We start from the raw sequence: 20,491 nt of genomic DNA, 5'->3' as shown, positions 1-20,491 counted from the left end.
AACGCAGCAGGCATTCAGCAACTTGCGCCGTCAGTAAGAAGGCTCGAAGTGCACGAGTCGCCGATAGGGCTAGAGGAGCAGATGAGATCTTTGTTTGGACCCGTCACTAAAGAGAGCCTTCAAGAATTTGCATCCCGTCACGTACAAGAAAACGCTGCCTTCCCATCCGGCTGAATAAACACGAAGTGGTCAAACGCAGAGAGTGCCCATTCAGACGATGACCAGGGGCAAGCCCTCTCGCAGCATGCTGGCGGACGGTCAAACTGATTCTGCTCTTGACATTTCGATGTAGCTCTGCAGTGAGCAGAGCACCCAAAAATACATGTCACTCGCAAAAGTTCCCCTCCACGGAAATCTTTAGTAAAAGGCGAAAGATTTATGCGACAATGAAGAGAAACTCGAGCTGTTTCTGCAAACGCTCGGGCCTGTGCGCTGCCTCTGTTAAACTACTACGCTCACCAAGGGTCATCAAGGGTGACAACGCCTGCCCACATGTGTTTCGTCAGCACCCCCCCCCACTCCAAAACGGAGGAGTAAAACTCAAAAAAGTCCCCTCGGCCCACCAATAACCAAAAGCCCAATCAAGGCAATCTCTTTCTCATGCCTCTATCTGAAAAGTTGGATAAAATCTTATATGAAAAAAAAAAGTCTTTTAAAGAAATCCCTTATTCCGAGGTCACCGTAGCCACCAGATCCAGTCTGTATCCGCTTCAGTCACCCGGATCCAGTCCGTATCCAGAGAAGATGGTGGATCAACACCTAGAAAGGACCTCTATGGCCCAGAAACACAGTGGAGACCGTGACAACTAGATGAGCCGCAGATACAAATCCCCTGTAAAGACCACCTGGACAAGACCACAGGAAACAGATGATTCTTCTGCACAGTCTGACATTCCTGCAGCCTGGAGCTGATCTACTGGTTTCGTCTGACAAGGGGAGAACTGTCTCCCCGACTGAGCCTGGTTTCTCACCGGGTTTTTTCTCCATCTTTTCACCGATCGAGTTTTGGTTTCTTGCCTTTGTCGCCTCTGGCAGGCGGAGCTTGGGACACTTCATGTACAGAGATATCGTTGACTTGATTGCAAATTATTGCACAGATACTATTTAAAACTGAACTTAGCTGAATGATGTCATCAAAGAGTTCAATAACGAAATGCCTTTAACTGTCATTTTGCTTTTTGACGCACTGTGTTCCTAATTAATGTTGTTCAGTTGCATTGACGCAATACTTTTTGTTTAAAGCGCAATTTAAAAAAAAAGAAAAAAAAAAAAGAGTCCAAACAATGACGCCTGCTACGGGTAGTGTTCCAAGTGTTATGCGACTTCAGCTAATGATGGGTCCATCAGAAATTTTACGGTGCTAGGGCTGGGTCTGCGTCAGAAGAAGCCATGCATTGTTTAGTTATGTCAGTGCAGTGCCGTCGGTTGGGGGAGAAACGGCAGCATGCACGGCTCCTCGTTAGTATAGTGGACAGTATCTCCGCCTGTCACGCGGAAGACCGGGGTTCGATTCCCCGACGGGGAGAGCTGGTTCTTTTCGTCTTCCGAACGATCCATCCAAAATGTTTGGTTGGAGTCGCAGGTCACAGAAGGAGTTCTGCTTCGACGTCAGCCCGAGCCAAAGGACATGCGTTGGCCGGGAATCGAACCCGGGTCAACTGCTTGGAAGGCAGCTATGCTCACCACTATACCACCAACGCAGGTGGAAGTCAGCAGCTTTATTGACGCACTGTGTTCCTAATTAATGTTGTTCAGTTGCATTGACACAATACTTTTTGTTTAAAGCGCAATTTAAAAAAAAAAAAAAAAAAAAAGAGTCCAAACAATGACCCCTGCTACGGGTAGTGTTGCAAGTGTTATGCGACTTCAGCTAATGATGGGTCCATCCGATATTATTCCATCCAAAAGTTTTGGGTGGAGGCACAGGTCACAGAGGGAGTTCTGCTTCGACGTCAGCCCGAGCCAAAGGACATGCGTTGGCCGGGAATCGAACCCGGGTCAACTGCTTGGAAGGCAGCTATGCTCACCACTATACCACCAACGCAGCAGGCATTCAGCAACTTGCGCCGTCAGTAAGAAGGCTCGAAGTGCACGAGTCGCCGATAGGGCTAGAGGAGCAGATGAGATCTTTGTTTGGACCCGTCACTAAAGAGAGCCTTCAAGAATTTGCATCCCGTCACGTACAAGAAAACGCTGCCTTCCCATCCGGCTGAATAAACACGAAGTGGTCAAACGCAGAGAGTGCCCATTCAGACGATGACCAGGGGCAAGCCCTCTCGCAGCATGCTGGCGGACGGTCAAACTGATTCTGCTCTTGACATTTCGATGTAGCTCTGCAGTGAGCAGAGCACCCAAAAATACATGTCACTCGCAAAAGTTCCCCTCCACGGAAATCTTTAGTAAAAGGCGAAAGATTTATGCGACAATGAAGAGAAACTCGAGCTGTTTCTGCAAACGCTCGGGCCTGTGCGCTGCCTCTGTTAAACTACTACGCTCGCCAAGGGTCATCAAGGGTGACAACGCCTGCCCACATGTGTTTCGTCAGCACCCCCCCCCACTCCAAAACGGAGGAGTAAAACTCAAAAAAGTCCCCTCGGCCCACCAATAACCAAAAGCCCAATCAAGGCAATCTCTTTCTCATGCCTCTATCTGAAAAGTTGGATAAAATCTTATATGAAAAAAAAAAGTCTTTTAAAGAAATCCCTTATTCCGAGGTCACCGTAGCCACCAGATCCAGTCTGTATCCGCTTCAGTCACCCGGATCCAGTCCGTATCCAGAGAAGATGGTGGATCAACACCTAGAAAGGACCTCTATGGCCCAGAAACACAGTGGAGACCGTGACAACTAGATGAGCCGCAGATACAAATCCCCTGTAAAGACCACCTGGACAAGACCACAGGAAACAGATGATTCTTCTGCACAGTCTGACATTCCTGCAGCCTGGAGCTGATCTACTGGTTTCGTCTGACAAGGGGAGAACTGTCTCCCCGACTGAGCCTGGTTTCTCACCGGGTTTTTTCTCCATCTTTTCACCGATCGAGTTTTGGTTTCTTGCCTTTGTCGCCTCTGGCAGGCGGAGCTTGGGACACTTCATGTACAGAGATATCGTTGACTTGATTGCAAATTATTGCACAGATACTATTTAAAACTGAACTTAGCTGAATGATGTCATCAAAGAGTTCAATAACGAAATGCCTTTAACTGTCATTTTGCTTTTTGACGCACTGTGTTCCTAATTAATGTTGTTCAGTTGCATTGACGCAATACTTTTTGTTTAAAGCGCAATTTAAAAAAAAAGAAAAAAAAAAAGAGTCCAAACAATGACGCCTGCTACGGGTAGTGTTCCAAGTGTTATGCGACTTCAGCTAATGATGGGTCCATCAGAAATTTTACGGTGCTAGGGCTGGGTCTGCGTCAGAAGAAGCCATGCATTGTTTAGTTATGTCAGTGCAGTGCCGTCGGTTGGGGGAGAAACGGCAGCATGCACGGCTCCTCGTTAGTATAGTGGACAGTATCTCCGCCTGTCACGCGGAAGACCGGGGTTCGATTCCCCGACGGGGAGAGCTGGTTCTTTTCGTCTTCCGAACGATCCATCCAAAATGTTTGGTTGGAGTCGCAGGTCACAGAAGGAGTTCTGCTTCGACGTCAGCCCGAGCCAAAGGACATGCGTTGGCCGGGAATCGAACCCGGGTCAACTGCTTGGAAGGCAGCTATGCTCACCACTATACCACCAACGCAGGTGGAATTCAGCAGCTTTATTGACGCACTGTGTTCCTAATTAATGTTGTTCAGTTGCATTGACACAATACTTTTTGTTTAAAGCGCAATTTAAAAAAAAAAAAAAAAAAAAAGAGTCCAAACAATGACCCCTGCTACGGGTAGTGTTGCAAGTGTTATGCGACTTCAGCTAATGATGGGTCCATCCGATATTATTCCATCCAAAAGTTTTGGGTGGAGGCACAGGTCACAGAGGGAGTTCTGCTTCGACGTCAGCCCGAGCCAAAGGACATGCGTTGGCCGGGAATCGAACCCGGGTCAACTGCTTGGAAGGCAGCTATGCTCACCACTATACCACCAACGCAGCAGGCATTCAGCAACTTGCGCCGTCAGTAAGAAGACTCGAAGTGCACGAGTCGCCGATAGGGCTAGAGGAGCAGATGAGATCTTTGTTCAGACCCGTCACTAAAGAGAGCCTTCAAGAATTTGCATCCCGTCACGTACAAGAAAACGCTGCCTTCCCATCCGGCTGAATAAACACGAAGTGGTCAAACGCAGAGAGTGCCCATTCAGACGATGACCAGGGGCAAGCCCTCTGGCAGCATGCTGGCGGACGGTCAAACTGATTCTGCTCTTGACATTTCGATGTAGCTCTGCAGTGAGCAGAGCACCCAAAAATACATGTCACTCGCAAAAGTTCCCCTCCACGGAAATCTTTAGTAAAAGGCGAAAGATTTATGCGACAATGAAGAGAAACTCGAGCTGTGTCTGCAAACGCTCGGGCCTGTGCGCTGCCTCTGTTAAACTACTACGCTCGCCAAGGGTCATCAAGGGTGACAACGCCTGCCCACATGTGTTTCGTCAGCACCCCCCCCCCCCACTCCAAAATTGAGGAGTAAAACTCAAAAAAGTCCCCTCGGCCCACCAATAACCAAAAGCCCAATCAAGGCAATCTCTTTCTCATGCCTCTATCTGAAAAGTTGGATAAAATCTTATATGAAAAAAAAAGTCTTTTAAAGAAATCCCTTATTCCGAGGTCACCGTAGCCACCAGATCCAGTCTGTAACCGCTTCAGTCACCCGGATCCAGTCCGTATCCAGAGAAGATGGTGGATCAACACCTAGAAAGGACCTCTATGGCCCAGAAACACAGCGGAGACCGTGACAACTAGATGAGCCGCAGATACAAATCCCCTGTAAAGACCACCTGGACAAGACCACAGGAAAAAGATGATTCTTCTGCACAGTCTGACATTCCTGCAGCCTGGAGCTGATCTACTGGTTTCGTCTGACAAGGGGAGAACTGTCTCCCCGACTGAGCCTGGTTTCTCACCGGGTTTTTTCTCCATCTTTTCACCGATCGAGTTTTGGTTTCTTGCCTCTGTCGCCTCTGGCAGGCGGAGCTTGGGACACTTCATGTACAGAGATATCGTTGACTTGATTGCAAATTATTGCACAGATACTATTTAAAACTGAACTTAGCTGAATGATGTCATCAAAGATTTCAATAACGAAATGCCTTTAACTGTCATTTTGCTTTTTGACGCACTGTGTTCCTAATTAATGTTGTTCAGTTGCATTGTCGCAATACTTTTTGTTTAAAGCGCAATTTAAAAAAAAAAAAAAAAAAAAAAGAGTCCAAACAATGACCCCTGCTACGGGTAGTGTTCCAAGTGTTATGCGACTTCAGCTAATGATGGGTCCATCAGAAATTTTACGGTGCTAGGGCTGGGTCTGCGTCAGAAGAAGCCATGCATTGTTTAGTTATGTCAGTGCAGTGCCGTCGGTTGGGGGAGAAACGGCAGCATGCACGGCTCCTCGTTAGTATAGTGGACAGTATCTCCGCCTGTCACGCGGAAGACCGGGGTTCGATTCCCCGACGGGGAGAGCTGGTTCTTTTCGTCTTCCGAACGATCCATCCAAAATTTTTGGTTGGAGTCGCAGGTCACAGAAGGAGTTCTGCTTCGACGTCAGCCCGAGCCAAAGGACATGCGTTGGCCGGGAATCGAACCCGGGTCAACTGCTTGGAAGGCAGCTATGCTCACCACTATACCACCAACGCAGGTGGAAGTCAGCAGCTTTATTGACGCACTGTGTTCCTAATTAATGTTGTTCAGTTGCATTGACACAATACTTTTTGTTTAAAGCGCAATTTAAAAAAAAAAAAAAAAAAAAAGAGTCCAAACAATGACCCCTGCTACGGGTAGTGTTGCAAGTGTTATGCGACTTCAGCTAATGATGGGTCCATCCGATATTATTCCATCCAAAAGTTTTGGGTGGAGGCACAGGTCACAGAGGGAGTTCTGCTTCGACGTCAGCCCGAGCCAAAGGACATGCGTTGGCCGGGAATCGAACCCGGGTCAACTGCTTGGAAGGCAGCTATGCTCACCACTATACCACCAACGCAGCAGGCATTCAGCAACTTGCGCCGTCAGTAAGAAGGCTCGAAGTGCACGAGTCGCCGATAGGGCTAGAGGAGCAGATGAGATCTTTGTTTGGACCCGTCACTAAAGAGAGCCTTCAAGAATTTGCATCCCGTCACGTACAAGAAAACGCTGCCTTCCCATCCGGCTGAATAAACACGAAGTGGTCAAACGCAGAGAGTGCCCATTCAGACGATGACCAGGGGCAAGCCCTCTCGCAGCATGCTGGCGGACGGTCAAACTGATTCTGCTCTTGACATTTCGATGTAGCTCTGCAGTGAGCAGAGCACCCAAAAATACATGTCACTCGCAAAAGTTGCCCTCCACGGAAATCTTTAGTAAAAGGCGAAAGATTTATGCGACAATGAAGAGAAACTCGAGCTGTGTCTGCAAACGCTCGGGCCTGTGCGCTGCCTCTGTTAAACTACTACGCTCGCCAAGGGTCATCAAGGGTGACAACGCCTGCCCACATGTGTTTCGTCAGCACCCCCCCCCCCCCACTCCAAAACGGAGGAGTAAAACTCAAAAAAGTCCCCTCGGCCCACCAATAACCAAAAGCCCAATCAAGGCAATCTCTTTCTCATGCCTCTATCTGAAAAGTTGGATAAAATCTTATATGAAAAAAAAAAGTCTTTTAAAGAAATCCCTTATTCCGAGGTCACCGTAGCCACCAGATCCAGTCTGTAACCGCTTCAGTCACCCGGATCCAGTCCGTATCCAGAGAAGATGGTGGATCAACACCTAGAAAGGACCTCTATGGCCCAGAAACACAGCGGAGACCGTGACAACTAGATGAGCCGCAGATACAAATCCCCTGTAAAGACCACCTGGACAAGACCACAGGAAAAAGATGATTCTTCTGCACAGTCTGACATTCCTGCAGCCTGGAGCTGATCTACTGGTTTCGTCTGACAAGGGGAGAACTGTCTCCCCGACTGAGCCTGGTTTCTCACCGGGTTTTTTCTCCATCTTTTCACCGATCGAGTTTTGGTTTCTTGCCTCTGTCGCCTCTGGCAGGCGGAGCTTGGGACACTTCATGTACAGAGATATCGTTGACTTGATTGCAAATTATTGCACAGATACTATTTAAAACTGAACTTAGCTGAATGATGTCATCAAAGATTTCAATAACGAAATGCCTTTAACTGTCATTTTGCTTTTTGACGCACTGTGTTCCTAATTAATGTTGTTCAGTTGCATTGTCGCAATACTTTTTGTTTAAAGCGCAATTTAAAAAAAAAAAAAAAAAAAAAAGAGTCCAAACAATGACCCCTGCTACGGGTAGTGTTCCAAGTGTTATGCGACTTCAGCTAATGATGGGTCCATCAGAAATTTTACGGTGCTAGGGCTGGGTCTGCGTCAGAAGAAGCCATGCATTGTTTAGTTATGTCAGTGCAGTGCCGTCGGTTGGGGGAGAAACGGCAGCATGCACGGCTCCTCGTTAGTATAGTGGACAGTATCTCCGCCTGTCACGCGGAAGACCGGGGTTCGATTCCCCGACGGGGAGAGCTGGTTCTTTTCGTCTTCCGAACGATCCATCCAAAATTTTTGGTTGGAGTCGCAGGTCACAGAAGGAGTTCTGCTTCGACGTCAGCCCGAGCCAAAGGACATGCGTTGGCCGGGAATCGAACCCGGGTCAACTGCTTGGAAGGCAGCTATGCTCACCACTATACCACCAACGCAGGTGGAAGTCAGCAGCTTTATTGACGCACTGTGTTCCTAATTAATGTTGTTCAGTTGCATTGACACAATACTTTTTGTTTAAAGCGCAATTTAAAAAAAAAAAAAAAAAAAAAGAGTCCAAACAATGACCCCTGCTACGGGTAGTGTTGCAAGTGTTATGCGACTTCAGCTAATGATGGGTCCATCCGATATTATTCCATCCAAAAGTTTTGGGTGGAGGCACAGGTCACAGAGGGAGTTCTGCTTCGACGTCAGCCCGAGCCAAAGGACATGCGTTGGCCGGGAATCGAACCCGGGTCAACTGCTTGGAAGGCAGCTATGCTCACCACTATACCACCAACGCAGCAGGCATTCAGCAACTTGCGCCGTCAGTAAGAAGGCTCGAAGTGCACGAGTCGCCGATAGGGCTAGAGGAGCAGATGAGATCTTTGTTTGGACCCGTCACTAAAGAGAGCCTTCAAGAATTTGCATCCCGTCACGTACAAGAAAACGCTGCCTTCCCATCCGGCTGAATAAACACGAAGTGGTCAAACGCAGAGAGTGCCCATTCAGACGATGACCAGGGGCAAGCCCTCTCGCAGCATGCTGGCGGACGGTCAAACTGATTCTGCTCTTGACATTTCGATGTAGCTCTGCAGTGAGCAGAGCACCCAAAAATACATGTCACTCGCAAAAGTTGCCCTCCACGGAAATCTTTAGTAAAAGGCGAAAGATTTATGCGACAATGAAGAGAAACTCGAGCTGTGTCTGCAAACGCTCGGGCCTGTGCGCTGCCTCTGTTAAACTACTACGCTCGCCAAGGGTCATCAAGGGTGACAACGCCTGCCCACATGTGTTTCGTCAGCACCCCCCCCCCCCCCACTCCAAAACGGAGGAGTAAAACTCAAAAAAGTCCCCTCGGCCCACCAATAACCAAAAGCCCAATCAAGGCAATCTCTTTCTCATGCCTCTATCTGAAAAGTTGGATAAAATCTTATATGAAAAAAAAAAGTCTTTTAAAGAAATCCCTTATTCCGAGGTCACCGTAGCCACCAGATCCAGTCTGTAACCGCTTCAGTCACCCGGATCCAGTCCGTATCCAGAGAAGATGGTGGATCAACACCTAGAAAGGACCTCTATGGCCCAGAAACACAGCGGAGACCGTGACAACTAGATGAGCCGCAGATACAAATCCCCTGTAAAGACCACCTGGACAAGACCACAGGAAAAAGATGATTCTTCTGCACAGTCTGACATTCCTGCAGCCTGGAGCTGATCTACTGGTTTCGTCTGACAAGGGGAGAACTGTCTCCCCGACTGAGCCTGGTTTCTCACCGGGTTTTTTCTCCATCTTTTCACCGATCGAGTTTTGGTTTCTTGCCTCTGTCGCCTCTGGCAGGCGGAGCTTGGGACACTTCATGTACAGAGATATCGTTGACTTGATTGCAAATTATTGCACAGATACTATTTAAAACTGAACTTAGCTGAATGATGTCATCAAAGATTTCAATAACGAAATGCCTTTAACTGTCATTTTGCTTTTTGACGCACTGTGTTCCTAATTAATGTTGTTCAGTTGCATTGTCGCAATACTTTTTGTTTAAAGCGCAATTTAAAAAAAAAAAAAAAAAAAAAAGAGTCCAAACAATGACCCCTGCTACGGGTAGTGTTCCAAGTGTTATGCGACTTCAGCTAATGATGGGTCCATCAGAAATTTTACGGTGCTAGGGCTGGGTCTGCGTCAGAAGAAGCCATGCATTGTTTAGTTATGTCAGTGCAGTGCCGTCGGTTGGGGGAGAAACGGCAGCATGCACGGCTCCTCGTTAGTATAGTGGACAGTATCTCCGCCTGTCACGCGGAAGACCGGGGTTCGATTCCCCGACGGGGAGAGCTGGTTCTTTTCGTCTTCCGAACGATCCATCCAAAATTTTTGGTTGGAGTCGCAGGTCACAGAAGGAGTTCTGCTTCGACGTCAGCCCGAGCCAAAGGACATGCGTTGGCCGGGAATCGAACCCGGGTCAACTGCTTGGAAGGCAGCTATGCTCACCACTATACCACCAACGCAGGTGGAAGTCAGCAGCTTTATTGACGCACTGTGTTCCTAATTAATGTTGTTCAGTTGCATTGACACAATACTTTTTGTTTAAAGCGCAATTTAAAAAAAAAAAAAAAAAAAAAGAGTCCAAACAATGACCCCTGCTACGGGTAGTGTTGCAAGTGTTATGCGACTTCAGCTAATGATGGGTCCATCCGATATTATTCCATCCAAAAGTTTTGGGTGGAGGCACAGGTCACAGAGGGAGTTCTGCTTCGACGTCAGCCCGAGCCAAAGGACATGCGTTGGCCGGGAATCGAACCCGGGTCAACTGCTTGGAAGGCAGCTATGCTCACCACTATACCACCAACGCAGCAGGCATTCAGCAACTTGCGCCGTCAGTAAGAAGGCTCGAAGTGCACGAGTCGCCGATAGGGCTAGAGGAGCAGATGAGATCTTTGTTTGGACCCGTCACTAAAGAGAGCCTTCAAGAATTTGCATCCCGTCACGTACAAGAAAACGCTGCCTTCCCATCCGGCTGAATAAACACGAAGTGGTCAAACGCAGAGAGTGCCCATTCAGACGATGACCAGGGGCAAGCCCTCTCGCAGCATGCTGGCGGACGGTCAAACTGATTCTGCTCTTGACATTTCGATGTAGCTCTGCAGTGAGCAGAGCACCCAAAAATACATGTCACTCGCAAAAGTTGCCCTCCACGGAAATCTTTAGTAAAAGGCGAAAGATTTATGCGACAATGAAGAGAAACTCGAGCTGTGTCTGCAAACGCTCGGGCCTGTGCGCTGCCTCTGTTAAACTACTACGCTCGCCAAGGGTCATCAAGGGTGACAACGCCTGCCCACATGTGTTTCGTCAGCACCCCCCCCCCCCACTCCAAAACGGAGGAGTAAAACTCAAAAAAGTCCCCTCGGCCCACCAATAACCAAAAGCCCAATCAAGGCAATCTCTTTCTCATGCCTCTATCTGAAAAGTTGGATAAAATCTTATATGAAAAAAAAAAGTCTTTTAAAGAAATCCCTTATTCCGAGGTCACCGTAGCCACCAGATCCAGTCTGTAACCGCTTCAGTCACCCGGATCCAGTCCGTATCCAGAGAAGATGGTGGATCAACACCTAGAAAGGACCTCTATGGCCCAGAAACACAGCGGAGACCGTGACAACTAGATGAGCCGCAGATACAAATCCCCTGTAAAGACCACCTGGACAAGACCACAGGAAAAAGATGATTCTTCTGCACAGTCTGACATTCCTGCAGCCTGGAGCTGATCTACTGGTTTCGTCTGACAAGGGGAGAACTGTCTCCCCGACTGAGCCTGGTTTCTCACCGGGTTTTTTCTCCATCTTTTCACCGATCGAGTTTTGGTTTCTTGCCTCTGTCGCCTCTGGCAGGCGGAGCTTGGGACACTTCATGTACAGAGATATCGTTGACTTGATTGCAAATTATTGCACAGATACTATTTAAAACTGAACTTAGCTGAATGATGTCATCAAAGATTTCAATAACGAAATGCCTTTAACTGTCATTTTGCTTTTTGACGCACTGTGTTCCTAATTAATGTTGTTCAGTTGCATTGTCGCAATACTTTTTGTTTAAAGCGCAATTTAAAAAAAAAAAAAAAAAAAAAAGAGTCCAAACAATGACCCCTGCTACGGGTAGTGTTCCAAGTGTTATGCGACTTCAGCTAATGATGGGTCCATCAGAAATTTTACGGTGCTAGGGCTGGGTCTGCGTCAGAAGAAGCCATGCATTGTTTAGTTATGTCAGTGCAGTGCCGTCGGTTGGGGGAGAAACGGCAGCATGCACGGCTCCTCGTTAGTATAGTGGACAGTATCTCCGCCTGTCACGCGGAAGACCGGGGTTCGATTCCCCGACGGGGAGAGCTGGTTCTTTTCGTCTTCCGAACGATCCATCCAAAATTTTTGGTTGGAGTCGCAGGTCACAGAAGGAGTTCTGCTTCGACGTCAGCCCGAGCCAAAGGACATGCGTTGGCCGGGAATCGAACCCGGGTCAACTGCTTGGAAGGCAGCTATGCTCACCACTATACCACCAACGCAGGTGGAAGTCAGCAGCTTTATTGACGCACTGTGTTCCTAATTAATGTTGTTCAGTTGCATTGACACAATACTTTTTGTTTAAAGCGCAATTTAAAAAAAAAAAAAAAAAAAAAGAGTCCAAACAATGACCCCTGCTACGGGTAGTGTTGCAAGTGTTATGCGACTTCAGCTAATGATGGGTCCATCCGATATTATTCCATCCAAAAGTTTTGGGTGGAGGCACAGGTCACAGAGGGAGTTCTGCTTCGACGTCAGCCCGAGCCAAAGGACATGCGTTGGCCGGGAATCGAACCCGGGTCAACTGCTTGGAAGGCAGCTATGCTCACCACTATACCACCAACGCAGCAGGCATTCAGCAACTTGCGCCGTCAGTAAGAAGGCTCGAAGTGCACGAGTCGCCGATAGGGCTAGAGGAGCAGATGAGATCTTTGTTTGGACCCGTCACTAAAGAGAGCCTTCAAGAATTTGCATCCCGTCACGTACAAGAAAACGCTGCCTTCCCATCCGGCTGAATAAACACGAAGTGGTCAAACGCAGAGAGTGCCCATTCAGACGATGACCAGGGGCAAGCCCTCTCGCAGCATGCTGGCGGACGGTCAAACTGATTCTGCTCTTGACATTTCGATGTAGCTCTGCAGTGAGCAGAGCACCCAAAAATACATGTCACTCGCAAAAGTTGCCCTCCACGGAAATCTTTAGTAAAAGGCGAAAGATTTATGCGACAATGAAGAGAAACTCGAGCTGTGTCTGCAAACGCTCGGGCCTGTGCGCTGCCTCTGTTAAACTACTACGCTCGCCAAGGGTCATCAAGGGTGACAACGCCTGCCCACATGTGTTTCGTCAGCACCCCCCCCCCCCCACTCCAAAACGGAGGAGTAAAACTCAAAAAAGTCCCCTCGGCCCACCAATAACCAAAAGCCCAATCAAGGCAATCTCTTTCTCATGCCTCTATCTGAAAAGTTGGATAAAATCTTATATGAAAAAAAAAAGTCTTTTAAAGAAATCCCTTATTCCGAGGTCACCGTAGCCACCAGATCCAGTCTGTAACCGCTTCAGTCACCCGGATCCAGTCCGTATCCAGAGAAGATGGTGGATCAACACCTAGAAAGGACCTCTATGGCCCAGAAACACAGCGGAGACCGTGACAACTAGATGAGCCGCAGATACAAATCCCCTGTAAAGACCACCTGGACAAGACCACAGGAAAAAGATGATTCTTCTGCACAGTCTGACATTCCTGCAGCCTGGAGCTGATCTACTGGTTTCGTCTGACAAGGGGAGAACTGTCTCCCCGACTGAGCCTGGTTTCTCACCGGGTTTTTTCTCCATCTTTTCACCGATCGAGTTTTGGTTTCTTGCCTCTGTCGCCTCTGGCAGGCGGAGCTTGGGACACTTCATGTACAGAGATATCGTTGACTTGATTGCAAATTATTGCACAGATACTATTTAAAACTGAACTTAGCTGAATGATGTCATCAAAGATTTCAATAACGAAATGCCTTTAACTGTCATTTTGCTTTTTGACGCACTGTGTTCCTAATTAATGTTGTTCAGTTGCATTGTCGCAATACTTTTTGTTTAAAGCGCAATTTAAAAAAAAAAAAAAAAAAAAAAGAGTCCAAACAATGACCCCTGCTACGGGTAGTGTTCCAAGTGTTATGCGACTTCAGCTAATGATGGGTCCATCAGAAATTTTACGGTGCTAGGGCTGGGTCTGCGTCAGAAGAAGCCATGCATTGTTTAGTTATGTCAGTGCAGTGCCGTCGGTTGGGGGAGAAACGGCAGCATGCACGGCTCCTCGTTAGTATAGTGGACAGTATCTCCGCCTGTCACGCGGAAGACCGGGGTTCGATTCCCCGACGGGGAGAGCTGGTTCTTTTCGTCTTCCGAACGATCCATCCAAAATTTTTGTTTGGAGTCGCAGGTCACAGAAGGAGTTCTGCTTCGACGTCAGCCCGAGCCAAAGGACATGCGTTGGCCGGGAATCGAACCCGGGTCAACTGCTTGGAAGGCAGCTATGCTCACCACTATACCACCAACGCAGGTGGAAGTCAGCAGCTTTATTGACGCACTGTGTTCCTAATTAATGTTGTTCAGTTGCATTGACACAATACTTTTTGTTTAAAGCGCAATTTAAAAAAAAAAAAAAAAAAAAAGAGTCCAAACAATGACCCCTGCTACGGGTAGTGTTGCAAGTGTTATGCGACTTCAGCTAATGATGGGTCCATCCGATATTATTCCATCCAAAAGTTTTGGGTGGAGGCACAGGTCACAGAGGGAGTTCTGCTTCGACGTCAGCCCGAGCCAAAGGACATGCGTTGGCCGGGAATCGAACCCGGGTCAACTGCTTGGAAGGCAGCTATGCTCACCACTATACCACCAACGCAGCAGGCATTCAGCAACTTGCGCCGTCAGTAAGAAGGCTCGAAGTGCACGAGTCGCCGATAGGGCTAGAGGAGCAGATGAGATCTTTGTTTGGACCCGTCACTAAAGAGAGCCTTCAAGAATTTGCATCCCGTCACGTACAAGAAAACGCTGCCTTCCCATCCGGCTGAATAAACACGAAGTGGTCAAACGCAGAGAGTGCCCATTCAGACGATGACCAGGGGCAAGCCCTCTCGCAGCATGCTGGCGGACGGTCAAACTGATTCTGCTCTTGACATTTCGATGTAGCTCTGCAGTGAGCAGAGCACCCAAAAATACATGTCACTCGCAAAAGTTGCCCTCCACGGAAATCTTTAGTAAAAGGCGAAAGATTTATGCGACAATGAAGAGAAACTCGAGCTGTGTCTGCAAACGCTCGGGCCTGTGCGCTGCCTCTGTTAAACTACTACGCTCGCCAAGGGTCATCAAGGGTGACAACGCCTGCCCACATGTGTTTCGTCAGCACCCCCCCCCCCACTCCAAAACGGAGGAGTAAAACTCAAAAAAGTCCCCTCGGCCCACCAATAACCAAAAGCCCAATCAAGGCAATCTCTTTCTCATGCCTCTATCTGAAAAGTTGGATAAAATCTTATATGAAAAAAAAAAGTCTTTTAAAGAAATCCCTTATTCCGAGGTCACCGTAGCCACCAGATCCAGTCTGTAACCGCTTCAGTCACCCGGATCCAGTCCGTATCCAGAGAAGATGGTGGATCAACACCTAGAAAGGACCTCTATGGCCCAGAAACACAGCGGAGACCGTGACAACTAGATGAGCCGCAGATACAAATCCCCTGTAAAGACCACCTGGACAAGACCACAGGAAACAGATGATTCTTCTGCACAGTCTGACATTCCTGCAGCCTGGAGCTGATCTACTGGTTTCGTCTGACAAGGGGAGAACTGTCTCCCCGACTGAGCCTGGTTTCTCACCGGGTTTTTTCTCCATCTTTTCACCGATCGAGTTTTGGTTTCTTGCCTCTGTCGCCTCTGGCAGGCGGAGCTTGGGACACTTCATGTACAGAGATATCGTTGACTTGATTGCAAATTATTGCACAGATACTATTTAAAACTGAACTTAGCTGAATGATGTCATCAAAGAGTTCAATAACGAAATGCCTTTAACTGTCATTTTGCTTTTTGACGCACTGTGTTCCTAATTAATGTTGTTCAGTTGCATTGACGCAATACTTTTTGTTTAAAGCGCAATTTAAAAAAAAAAAAAAAAAAAAAAGAGTCCAAACAATGACCCCTGCTACGGGTAGTGTTCCAAGTGTTATGCGACTTCAGCTAATGATGGGTCCATCAGAAATTTTACGGTGCTAGGGCTGGGTCTGCGTCAGAAGAAGCCATGCATTGTTTAGTTATGTCAGTGCAGTGCCGTCGGTTGGGGGAGAAACGGCAGCATGCACGGCTCCTCGTTAGTATAGTGGACAGTATCTCCGCCTGTCACGCGGAAGACCGGGGTTCGATTCCCCGACGGGGAGAGCTGGTTCTTTTCGTCTTCCGAACGATCCATCCAAAATTTTTGGTTGGAGTCGCAGGTCACAGAAGGAGTTCTGCTTCGACGTCAGCCCGAGCCAAAGGACATGCGTTGGCCGGGAATCGAACCCGGGTCAACTGCTTGGAAGGCAGCTATGCTCACCACTATACCACCAACGCAGGTGGAAGTCAGCAGCTTTATTGACGCACTGTGTTCCTAATTAATGTTGTTCAGTTGCATTGACACAATACTTTTTGTTTAAAGCGCAATTTAAAAAAAAAAAAAAAAAAAAAGAGTCCAAACAATGACCCCTGCTACGGGTAGTGTTGCAAGTGTTATGCGACTTCAGCTAATGATGGGTCCATCCGATATTATTCCATCCAAAAGTTTTGGGTGGAGGCACAGGTCACAGAGGGAGTTCTGCTTCGACGTCAGCCCGAGCCAAAGGACATGCGTTGGCCGGGAATCGAACCCGGGTCAACTGCTTGGAAGGCAGCTATGCTCACCACTATACCACCAACGCAGCAGGCATTCAGCAACTTGCGCCGTCAGTAAGAAGGCTCGAAGTGCACGAGTCGCCGATAGGGCTAGAGGAGCAGATGAGATCTTTGTTTGGACCCGTCACTAAAGAGAGCCTTCAAGAATTTGCATCCCGTCACGTACAAGAAAACGCTGCCTTCCCATCCGGCTGAATAAACACGAAGTGGTCAAACGCAGAGAGTGCCCATTCAGACGATGACCAGGGGCAAGCCCTCTCGCAGCATGCTGGCGGACGGTCAAACTGATTCTGCTCTTGACATTTCGATGTAGCTCTGCAGTGAGCAGAGCACCCAAAAATACATGTCACTCGCAAAAGTTCCCCTCCCCGGAAATCTTTAGTAAAAGGCGAAAGATTTATGCGACAATGAAGAGAAACTCGAGCTGTGTCTGCAAACGCTCGGGCCTGTGCGCTGCCTCTGTTAAACTACTACGCTCGCCAAGGGTCATCAAGGGTGACAACGCCTGCCCACATGTGTTTCGTCAGCACCCCCCCCCCACTCCAAAACGGAGGAGTAAAACTCAAAAAAGTCCCCTCGGCCCACCAATAACCAAAAGCCCAATCAAGGCAATCTCTTTCTCATGCCTCTATCTGAAAAGTTGGATAAAATCTTATATGAAAAAAAAAGTCTTTTAAAGAAATCCCTTATTCCGAGGTCACCGTAGCCACCAGATCCAGTCTGTAACCGCTTCAGTCACCCGGATCCAGTCCGTATCCAGAGAAGATGGTGGATCAACACCTAGAAAGGACCTCTATGGCCCAGAAACACAGCGGAGACCGTGACAACTAGATGATCCGCAGATACAAATCCCCTGTAAAGACCACCTGGACAAGACCACAGGAAACAGATGATTCTTCTGCACAGTCTGACATTCCTGCAGCCTGGAGCTGATCTACTGGTTTCGTCTGACAAGGGGAGAACTGTCTCCCCGACTGAGCCTGGTTTCTCACCGGGTTTTTTCTCCATCTTTTCACCGATCGAGTTTTGGTTTCTTGCCTCTGTCGCCTCTGGCAGGCGGAGCTTGGGACACTTCATGTACAGAGATATCGTTGACTTGATTGCAAATTATTGCACAGATACTATTTAAAACTGAACTTAGCTGAATGATGTCATCAAAGAGTTCAATAACGAAATGCCTTTAACTGTCATTTTGCTTTTTGACGCACTGTGTTCCTAATTAATGTTGTTCAGTTGCATTGACGCAATACTTTTTGTTTAAAGCGCAATTTAAAAAAAAAAAAAAAAAAAAAAGAGTCCAAACAATGACCCCTGCTACGGGTAGTGTTCCAAGTGTTATGCGACTTCAGCTAATGATGGGTCCATCAGAAATTTTACGGTGCTAGGGCTGGGTCTGCGTCAGAAGAAGCCATGCATTGTTTAGTTATGTCAGTGCAGTGCCGTCGGTTGGGGGAGAAACGGCAGCATGCACGGCTCCTCGTTAGTATAGTGGACAGTATCTCCGCCTGTCACGCGGAAGACCGGGGTTCGATTCCCCGACGGGGAGAGCTGGTTCTTTTCGTCTTCCGAACGATCCATCCAAAATTTTTGGTTGGAGTCGCAGGTCACAGAAGGAGTTCTGCTTCGACGTCAGCCCGAGCCAAAGGACATGCGTTGGCCGGGAATCGAACCCGGGTCAACTGCTTGGAAGGCAGCTATGCTCACCACTATACCACCAACGCAGGTGGAAGTCAGCAGCTTTATTGACGCACTGTGTTCCTAATTAATGTTGTTCAGTTGCATTGACACAATACTTTTTGTTTAAAGCGCAATTTAAAAAAAAAAAAAGAGTCCAAACAATGACCCCTGCTACGGGTAGTGTTGCAAGTGTTATGCGACTTCAGCTAATGATGGGTCCATCCGATATTATTCCATCCAAAAGTTTTGGGTGGAGGCACAGGTCACAGAGGGAGTTCTGCTTCGACGTCAGCCCGAGCCAAAGGACATGCGTTGGCCGGGAATCGAACCCGGGTCAACTGCTTGGAAGGCAGCTATGCTCACCACTATACCACCAACGCAGCAGGCATTCAGCAACTTGCGCCGTCAGTAAGAAGGCTCGAAGTGCACGAGTCGCCGATAGGGCTAGAGGAGCAGATGAGATCTTTGTTTGGACCCGTCACTAAAGAGAGCCTTCAAGAATTTGCATCCCGTCACGTACAAGAAAACGCTGCCTTCCCATCCGGCTGAATAAACACGAAGTGGTCAAACGCAGAGAGTGCCCATTCAGACGATGACCAGGGGCAAGCCCTCTCGCAGCATGCTGGCGGACGGTCAAACTGATTCTGCTCTTGACATTTCGATGTAGCTCTGCAGTGAGCAGAGCACCCAAAAATACATGTCACTCGCAAAAGTTGCCCTCCACGGAAATCTTTAGTAAAAGGCGAAAGATTTATGCGACAATGAAGAGAAACTCGAGCTGTGTCTGCAAACGCTCGGGCCTGTGCGCTGCCTCTGTTAAACTACTACGCTCGCCAAGGGTCATCAAGGGTGACAACGCCTGCCCACATGTGTTTCGTCAGCACCCCCCCCCCCCACTCCAAAACGGAGGAGTAAAACTCAAAAAAGTCCCCTCGGCCCACCAATAACCAAAAGCCCAATCAAGGCAATCTCTTTCTCATGCCTCTATCTGAAAAGTTGGATAAAATCTTATATGAAAAAAAAAAGTCTTTTAAAGAAATCCCTTATTCCGAGGTCACCGTAGCCACCAGATCCAGTCTGTAACCGCTTCAGTCACCCGGATCCAGTCCGTATCCAGAGAAGATGGTGGATCAACACCTAGAAAGGACCTCTATGGCCCAGAAACACAGCGGAGACCGTGACAACTAGATGAGCCGCAGATACAAATCCCCTGTAAAGACCACCTGGACAAGACCACAGGAAAAAGATGATTCTTCTGCACAGTCTGACATTCCTGCAGCCTGGAGCTGATCTACTGGTTTCGTCTGACAAGGGGAGAACTGTCTCCCCGACTGAGCCTGGTTTCTCACCGGGTTTTTTCTCCATCTTTTCACCGATCGAGTTTTGGTTTCTTGCCTCTGTCGCCTCTGGCAGGCGGAGCTTGGGACACTTCATGTACAGAGATATCGTTGACTTGATTGCAAATTATTGCACAGATACTATTTAAAACTGAACTTAGCTGAATGATGTCATCAAAGATTTCAATAACGAAATGCCTTTAACTGTCATTTTGCTTTTTGACGCACTGTGTTCCTAATTAATGTTGTTCAGTTGCATTGTCGCAATACTTTTTGTTTAAAGCGCAATTTAAAAAAAAAAAAAAAAAAAAAAGAGTCCAAACAATGACCCCTGCTACGGGTAGTGTTCCAAGTGTTATGCGACTTCAGCTAATGATGGGTCCATCAGAAATTTTACGGTGCTAGGGCTGGGTCTGCGTCAGAAGAAGCCATGCATTGTTTAGTTATGTCAGTGCAGTGCCGTCGGTTGGGGGAGAAACGGCAGCATGCACGGCTCCTCGTTAGTATAGTGGACAGTATCTCCGCCTGTCACGCGGAAGACCGGGGTTCGATTCCCCGACGGGGAGAGCTGGTTCTTTTCGTCTTCCGAACGATCCATCCAAAATTTTTGGTTGGAGTCGCAGGTCACAGAAGGAGTTCTGCTTCGACGTCAGCCCGAGCCAAAGGACATGCGTTGGCCGGGAATCGAACCCGGGTCAACTGCTTGGAAGGCAGCTATGCTCACCACTATACCACCAACGCAGGTGGAAGTCAGCAGCTTTATTGACGCACTGTGTTCCTAATTAATGTTGTTCAGTTGCATTGACACAATACTTTTTGTTTAAAGCGCAATTTAAAAAAAAAAAAAAAAAAAAAGAGTCCAAACAATGACCCCTGCTACGGGTAGTGTTGCAAGTGTTATGCGACTTCAGCTAATGATGGGTCCATCCGATATTATTCCATCCAAAAGTTTTGGGTGGAGGCACAGGTCACAGAGGGAGTTCTGCTTCGACGTCAGCCCGAGCCAAAGGACATGCGTTGGCCGGGAATCGAACCCGGGTCAACTGCTTGGAAGGCAGCTATGCTCACCACTATACCACCAACGCAGCAGGCATTCAGCAACTTGCGCCGTCAGTAAGAAGGCTCGAAGTGCACGAGTCGCCGATAGGGCTAGAGGAGCAGATGAGA

The 20,491-nt window shown here is 48.0% G+C and overlaps 20 non-coding genes across 20 annotated transcripts; 10 read left to right on the top strand and 10 right to left on the bottom strand.

The window, feature by feature from the left end:
* Positions 1-290: 290 nt before the first annotated feature.
* Positions 291-405, bottom strand: LOC127980106 (U5 spliceosomal RNA). The gene has a single exon (XR_008159143.1). It is a non-coding gene; the product is annotated as a U5 spliceosomal RNA (small nuclear RNA).
* Positions 406-1,453: 1,048 nt separating this feature from the next.
* Positions 1,454-1,525, top strand: trnad-guc (transfer RNA aspartic acid (anticodon GUC)). Its single transcript has one exon. It is a non-coding gene; the product is annotated as a tRNA-Asp (tRNA).
* An 804-nt stretch (positions 1,526-2,329) lies between these two features.
* LOC127980104 (U5 spliceosomal RNA) lies at positions 2,330-2,444 on the bottom strand. Its single transcript, XR_008159142.1, has one exon. It is a non-coding gene; the product is annotated as a U5 spliceosomal RNA (small nuclear RNA).
* Positions 2,445-3,491: 1,047 nt separating this feature from the next.
* trnad-guc (transfer RNA aspartic acid (anticodon GUC)) lies at positions 3,492-3,563 on the top strand. The gene has a single exon. It is a non-coding gene; the product is annotated as a tRNA-Asp (tRNA).
* An 804-nt stretch (positions 3,564-4,367) lies between these two features.
* On the bottom strand, positions 4,368-4,482 carry LOC127980103 (U5 spliceosomal RNA). Its single transcript, XR_008159141.1, has one exon. It is a non-coding gene; the product is annotated as a U5 spliceosomal RNA (small nuclear RNA).
* A 1,050-nt stretch (positions 4,483-5,532) lies between these two features.
* trnad-guc (transfer RNA aspartic acid (anticodon GUC)) lies at positions 5,533-5,604 on the top strand. Its single transcript has one exon. It is a non-coding gene; the product is annotated as a tRNA-Asp (tRNA).
* Positions 5,605-6,408: 804 nt separating this feature from the next.
* On the bottom strand, positions 6,409-6,523 carry LOC127980933 (U5 spliceosomal RNA). Its single transcript, XR_008159932.1, has one exon. It is a non-coding gene; the product is annotated as a U5 spliceosomal RNA (small nuclear RNA).
* Positions 6,524-7,575: 1,052 nt separating this feature from the next.
* On the top strand, positions 7,576-7,647 carry trnad-guc (transfer RNA aspartic acid (anticodon GUC)). Its single transcript has one exon. It is a non-coding gene; the product is annotated as a tRNA-Asp (tRNA).
* Positions 7,648-8,451: 804 nt separating this feature from the next.
* LOC127980932 (U5 spliceosomal RNA) lies at positions 8,452-8,566 on the bottom strand. Its single transcript, XR_008159931.1, has one exon. It is a non-coding gene; the product is annotated as a U5 spliceosomal RNA (small nuclear RNA).
* Positions 8,567-9,619: 1,053 nt separating this feature from the next.
* Positions 9,620-9,691, top strand: trnad-guc (transfer RNA aspartic acid (anticodon GUC)). The gene has a single exon. It is a non-coding gene; the product is annotated as a tRNA-Asp (tRNA).
* An 804-nt stretch (positions 9,692-10,495) lies between these two features.
* Positions 10,496-10,610, bottom strand: LOC127980931 (U5 spliceosomal RNA). Its single transcript, XR_008159930.1, has one exon. It is a non-coding gene; the product is annotated as a U5 spliceosomal RNA (small nuclear RNA).
* A 1,051-nt stretch (positions 10,611-11,661) lies between these two features.
* trnad-guc (transfer RNA aspartic acid (anticodon GUC)) lies at positions 11,662-11,733 on the top strand. The gene has a single exon. It is a non-coding gene; the product is annotated as a tRNA-Asp (tRNA).
* An 804-nt stretch (positions 11,734-12,537) lies between these two features.
* Positions 12,538-12,652, bottom strand: LOC127980930 (U5 spliceosomal RNA). The gene has a single exon (XR_008159929.1). It is a non-coding gene; the product is annotated as a U5 spliceosomal RNA (small nuclear RNA).
* A 1,052-nt stretch (positions 12,653-13,704) lies between these two features.
* Positions 13,705-13,776, top strand: trnad-guc (transfer RNA aspartic acid (anticodon GUC)). The gene has a single exon. It is a non-coding gene; the product is annotated as a tRNA-Asp (tRNA).
* Positions 13,777-14,580: 804 nt separating this feature from the next.
* LOC127980929 (U5 spliceosomal RNA) lies at positions 14,581-14,695 on the bottom strand. Its single transcript, XR_008159928.1, has one exon. It is a non-coding gene; the product is annotated as a U5 spliceosomal RNA (small nuclear RNA).
* Positions 14,696-15,745: 1,050 nt separating this feature from the next.
* Positions 15,746-15,817, top strand: trnad-guc (transfer RNA aspartic acid (anticodon GUC)). Its single transcript has one exon. It is a non-coding gene; the product is annotated as a tRNA-Asp (tRNA).
* Positions 15,818-16,621: 804 nt separating this feature from the next.
* Positions 16,622-16,736, bottom strand: LOC127980956 (U5 spliceosomal RNA). Its single transcript, XR_008159953.1, has one exon. It is a non-coding gene; the product is annotated as a U5 spliceosomal RNA (small nuclear RNA).
* A 1,048-nt stretch (positions 16,737-17,784) lies between these two features.
* Positions 17,785-17,856, top strand: trnad-guc (transfer RNA aspartic acid (anticodon GUC)). Its single transcript has one exon. It is a non-coding gene; the product is annotated as a tRNA-Asp (tRNA).
* Positions 17,857-18,652: 796 nt separating this feature from the next.
* Positions 18,653-18,767, bottom strand: LOC127980928 (U5 spliceosomal RNA). Its single transcript, XR_008159927.1, has one exon. It is a non-coding gene; the product is annotated as a U5 spliceosomal RNA (small nuclear RNA).
* Positions 18,768-19,818: 1,051 nt separating this feature from the next.
* trnad-guc (transfer RNA aspartic acid (anticodon GUC)) lies at positions 19,819-19,890 on the top strand. Its single transcript has one exon. It is a non-coding gene; the product is annotated as a tRNA-Asp (tRNA).
* The last annotated feature ends 601 nt before the right edge of the window (positions 19,891-20,491 follow it).

The sequence above is a fragment of the Carassius gibelio genome, chromosome B19 (genome assembly GCF_023724105.1).
Source record: "Carassius gibelio isolate Cgi1373 ecotype wild population from Czech Republic chromosome B19, carGib1.2-hapl.c, whole genome shotgun sequence".
NCBI lineage: Eukaryota > Metazoa > Chordata > Actinopteri > Cypriniformes > Cyprinidae > Carassius > Carassius gibelio.
The sequence above is the reverse complement of the archived record's forward strand: the minus strand, read 5'-3'. Positions and strand labels throughout refer to the sequence as shown.